The sequence below is a fragment of the Pararge aegeria genome, chromosome 5 (assembly GCF_905163445.1).
Source record: "Pararge aegeria chromosome 5, ilParAegt1.1, whole genome shotgun sequence".
NCBI classification, from domain to species: Eukaryota; Metazoa; Arthropoda; class Insecta; order Lepidoptera; family Nymphalidae; genus Pararge; species Pararge aegeria.
In genome coordinates, this window is record NC_053184.1 from 8,949,611 (window position 1) to 8,955,978 (window position 6,368).

Consider the following 6,368-nt stretch of genomic DNA (forward strand, 5'->3'; position numbering starts at 1 on the left):
TTTCAGCCCACCGGAGTCGGAGGAAAGCCGACGGTAGCACAAAAATAGAACTTTTCCGAATTAAGAAAGAATGGGGCGATAAACTAAAATAAAACATTGATTAATGTCGTTTTACACATGTAATATTATATTATACTAAGATAATTTCATAGTAACAACAAAATTCTTTGGTACTCATGCATATTCAGGAAGACTTTAGAAATAAAACTAAACAAATAAAACTTAAAATTAACTTAAAATTACGCTGTACTTTTTTTACTATTTTTATTTTCCGTTAGATACTGTATTTTGGTACCGTATTTTTTATATGCAAATGGTTGTGTGTCGGAAAACTTTTAAAATCTTGGAAAAACGGTATTACCGTACCACAGGTGCTAGTGCTAGAGCTGGTAGCTACTAAATACATACGTACTGATTGTACTAATAAACATCTTGAAGAAACATAGAAATAATTATAAAAAGAACAGAGAAAAAAAAACACTTAAATAGCACAGAATTAAGAACGTACAGAAACCGTGTACAGGACTATTATTGAAGCATCGTCTGAGAAAAGTACAGAAATCCGTTGTGGGCATAAAAGCATATACCCATCGTATATGCTTTTATAACATGATACCGAAGGTAATATTAGATCTTCCTTTACCTAAGTTTAAACAATATATTCAAACACATTTAACAAATCGTGGTTACTACACGATTGATGAATTCGTTAACAACAAGGCTGCTTGGAAGCAGGCCACTCCGCTCTCGTCTCTCACAAAACAGAAAAATTCTAAAGATTGTTAAACTTTATAATGATGTTGGAAAAGAGCAATCTGCTGAGTTTCTTGCCGGCTCTTCTCAGTGGAATCTGCCTTCCGAGCCGGTGGTAGAGTCACTACAAACATACTGACTTGACGTTTCAAAAGTGATTATTAATTAGGCCTACTTGAAATAAATGAATTTTGAATTTGAATTTTGCATCAAAAACCACTCCACTTTAGTAGTGTTTCTCGAACAGGCAGTTAGACACTTGATACTATTTAGCAGTTGACAGTCATGATTTATTGTAGGAATTGAAACATTCCGCGGGTGTGAAGTGAGACGTGCCCGGGGCGTTTTTATTGTTTTTGGACACCATGCATACAATAATGGCTGAATTAGCGTCGTGTATGTAATTAATTCTGTGCAGCTAGTCATTAATTAGAAATATTTTTTAAGTAACTATAATTTTTTTGCTATAAAGAACCACAAATAGAAATTTTATTAATAGTATAAGTTTAGCAGCTCTCAGCACCTTAAGCTAATATTTCCGTTTCCATATCATTTCCGTTTTTATGAAACTTGTGATAATTTAGAAACAGTGTGGCTATGGCTATTAGTTTATTATTAGATGGTAAATTTAGTAATTCTAACACAGGAAATATTGTAAATGCCAAAAGAGTTGTCTGCCTAACGGACATAAAATACTATAAGCAGTTTTATTAAATAGGAAGAGAATATGAGATCGGCTCTCGACATCGACCAAATGAGCAATTTACACTACAAATAATCAAAAACGTTACATAATATTATTACAGTCTTCGAGGCAGATTTACGATTGTGCTCGAAAATAATTGTTTGAGAGACAAAAACAAATTTCTGGAGTAATTTGGACTTTTTTTTATATAAAGAACAATTTTATTGTTGTCTAACTTTGGCACAAAAAATCAATGGGCAAAGAATCGACGGCATATTAATAACGCATATGTTTAAAACCGCGTAGGACGGCTTTATGAACAACCGTTAAACTATCGCTTATCTTATTATTATAGTGATTATTATTGGAACAGTGATTTACTGGAATTATTTGTACGCGGTTCCTTTATTAACCTAAACTGTGAGGTCCTATAGACTAATTTGCATTTAAAATAAAGGCACAGTCGAACGCAAACGGAAACTCACGATATATGGTGCTACGTTTAGTTATAAAGAAAACCAAAATTGGATGGCAGTTAGAGCTGACAGTTTGGTTTTCTCAATAATTATCAGTTTACAACTTTCCCTACCATATATTACGTAATTTCATGATTTATGTACCGCATATATTTAAAATCGTTTTCGCAATATTAATAAAGAATCTAACATTTTAGAAAAATCAACAAACCAAATGATTTGTTACAGTTTAAGTTTAATGTTACATACGGGACGTACCGAAGCTTATTGCCGCTAGATGTTACACTTTGTAGATCCAGGTTGACCATATTTCAACCGCTCAACTTAACGTATGACGTAATTCAAAGATAGCGTTCTAATTAAATGCATACATTTCAATAGGATGGGTGCATAAAAAGTACTTTCAAAGATTACGGCAACATTATTTAAATATAATGCAATTAAAGACTATCTTGCCATACATCTTTGATTTTTTTTTTAATGTGTTATATAAAGATATCTCATAAGGAATTCTAATATACTCTACTATAGCTCTCTAATAATTACGGATGTGGAAGAGTAACAATTTGTTGATACATGTTAAGCAGTTACAAATACTGATTCGGTTGCACAGGACCACCAGTGCAATCGTTTAAAGCAGTATTATTTTAATATTCGTGACGTTTAGTTTCGGGATTATAATAATTATTATTAAGGATGACATGGTATGGTCGAAATAGCTGTCATTATAAAATAGTACTGCTTTATTAGTAGGATACCTGCAACCCTTAGTAAACGGATGAGTTTATACTAATTTTAGAAAAGTCAGTTTGGTTTGGAACCGCCTGAGCACAATTGTGACGCCATATTTACCGACATCTGTCCCTTGCTTAATATTTAAAAAAAAAACAAAATAATTCATTGAATAAATCCAAAATTTCTCAAAAAGTAATAAATTAATAAGAAATTAAGTAAAGAAATAGAGAGTAATCAGTTAATTCAATATTGCTTTTCAATTTGCTTCGCTGCTATTGAATGGTGTCACAGTTCTTTATTAATAATATTTTTTAAAGAAAATACATAAATTTTCTTAGGGATGTCAATTTCATATTTTATATAATATTCTTTGTTTTATTGGAATACTGATTAATGCTTATATGTATGCATGGAAACAATAAAAAGCAAAATAAGTTATTTATTTAACAAACGAATATGTAGCCCATCAACCCGCAATGGAGCAGCGTGGTGGGTCTATGCTCAAAATCCGTCTCGTTAATAGGCTTCGGTTGACTAATATCTAATATTGATTCTTAGTCCATCTTTAGCAATTTTTTTTAAATATAACCATTTCAAACATCAAATCAATACAACTTTTTGAGAAATTTATTTTAATCAAATTCAAAAATAGGAGAAATTCAAAATATTTTTTACATTTCCAACTATTTCTTCTTTCCATTAAAAAAGATACGCGACATTTTTCTCAAAAAACGTTTGATTTCAACTACTGAAATACAAATGCAATGTCCTTGAACTATACTAAATAATCAATGAACGGGTACATTCATGAGATTTTTTGATCGAGTATGCTCTACTTAAGGTCTCCGCACACCACATTAACTCAACACAGACTAGATTTATATTAATGCTCTGATATGTTTTATAGCCTTTATAGCATATGACATAACATAAATTGTCGAAATTTGTGAAACTAGTATACAGTATGTTATCTATGATATATCAACTTGTTTCCTTCGTGACATATGATCGCATTTCAATGCTTTAATTGTAGTCGAGTCGGTGTTGAGTGCGAAGACTAATTATCTAGTCATAAAATTATTGAGTATCTCATATGACAATTCATACTATAAATAAATATTACAATATCAATAGTCGTCACATAGTTCGAGGAATACATACTTAATTATACAAGTAAAATCGATATTGGTACACACTGATGCTAATTCCTCTGTACACAAATTTCTAAACTAAGTTAACCACTCATAGTAATGCTTTCCTCTTCACAATATTCCCTGTAGAAAGGGATGGTACTATTTTTAAATCCGTCAATTTATATTAATTATAAAAAAAAATAGTCAATAGTTCTGTATTCTAGGGATTTTTATTAATATTTCATGTCGGTGGCCTCGATCACGTTCGATAGTGCATATTACACATTAAACGCTATTTAGTGCCCATTTATGTAACTCGCATTGCAAGTAACACAATAGCGTACACACTCTTATGCTCGTTTTCGCTAACCCTAGGAAATGTTTAAATTGGATGCCTAATGATTTGGGTGATACGTCCATCAATTTTTAGATGATAAATAACGACAGTTACAACATCGAATATGCTGTGCGCAATGTTTAGAGAATTCTTAAACTGACACTTGACAGATGAAAAAATATAAATTCGTTTTTTTTTAATAACAATAATAACAAAACCAAACAAAAAATTATATATATATACATGTTATATAAGTTGCCAAGTTAAAATCGATTTGTGAAAGGTAACTGTATGCCTGCCTATATACTTCTGGATTATATAAAATTTTAGTAAACGTCCATACAATATAAACGTTACCAATACGTGCGAAACGCAGCGTTCAATGTGTAATAGCTCTTAACGTGTACAAGAACAAACTGGCTGCATTTCATGTTAACCTGCAAATTAAAGTAGATACAACTGCTGTGAAACTGTTGATTGATTGCTTATTTCAACTGCTGTTGACCTGCAGTCGGGCTGAGTTCCATTTTTCAACCAAAATGGGAAAAAAAATCAACGAGAAACAGGTGAGACTTCATGGAAAACTGTTGAGTTCTCACCTAAAAGACAGTGTGACTCGATCAGAAAAAAAAAATCTTACGGTTCACGATTCCGATTGGGTGTGACTCGTTGGGAGCCGCAGTCGACAGCGACAATTTCATTTCGTCGCTTAGCTAACAATACCGCGAGAGTCAAATAACTGAAGTTTGCAGTACACACAAAAAACCTTCTTATCCTTTATTATTCAGAAATTAAACGCATTTAACATTGTAGACAGGATTATCATGCGTTTAATTTATTATTAGTATGGTTAGTTAAGCGACAAAAAATACTCACTGCCAGTAGTACATACATTTTAATTCATTACAAGTTTTCTAATTTTAAACACATTGAGTTATGAGAGTATTGCTAACTAATCATTGATATATAGTACGAGATTCCATATCGTAGTGTTTAAAGATAACAGCCTCGAATTGGCCCGAATTGAACACATGTGACATGTCAACAAAGGAGTCCAAGACTTTATAGAACGTCGGCGAGGTAGATGTACACAAACTTGAATAGTCCCAATACTGTTGTCCATAAATCTCTATACTAAACTAAATTGACAGGTGTCAAATAGTACCATCATTTTACAATCAGAACATTGTGAAAAGGACAGCACTACTTTAAGACTAGTCGATTCAGCTTAGTAAGAGATTTGTGTTCAACATAATTAGCAGTAGTTCCTTCTTCATGAGTTTAATAGTTTTGTACGCCATGTTTGATGTTTACTGACAACATTCCAACGAACTTTCTTTCCGCAATGTAAATTTTCAATTTATCAAAAAACAGCGGTAAATTGAAAAACTTGTAAAATTTCGTTTATAATAGTTATACATATATATCTTTATGTTATTGTATACAACAACCACGCCAAGTATGGACTGACCTTGCAGAAGACATGAAAAAACTTATTCGACAATAATTCCCGTAACGTGCGTTTCAAAATATTTATTACCGAGGTTAAAATTTTCAAAAGAAATTTCTAATATTGAAGTTTTACCGGTATTATCGCTAGTACCTACTAAAAATATTACCTTTATAGATATTGTATTTGTGTCCGGCCTACACACTATATTACCTACTTAATATTGAATATATTTAGAAAATATTTTAACTTTAAGCTTCTCAATGAATAAAAATATTATGGCTTCACATTAAAATAAATTTTATCATTACACTAATTAAGCAAATATGAACCACTTAAAATAAAACATAGATGCGATTTCTGTACCTCAGAGACAAAAGAGAGCTTTTGTGATTTAGCCTAACTGAGACAATCGTTTTAATATTTTCATTGACATAATAATTGATCTGTGCTGTAAATATACAATCTTCTACGCTTGGCGAGCAAAAATATCATATTATATTCAAGACTGTCTTACTTTTGCGCAGAATCTAGAAATATATCGAAACCTATCTTAATAGTAACGGACCTTAATTCCGAAAGAAACTATAAAAAAACTCTTACGAAAATATTTAAAAATAAACTAAGAAACGATGTGTGCGTTATTTGATTAACACTCTTTGGAACAACTGGCAAGTAAAAAATAATAACAATCACAAACTTAAAACTTAATAAGTCTATATAAAAAACTCTCAAAAATTAAAGTTAATAATAAATTCATAAGACTGAAAATAATCTCTTAAGTATTTAAAATTCTATG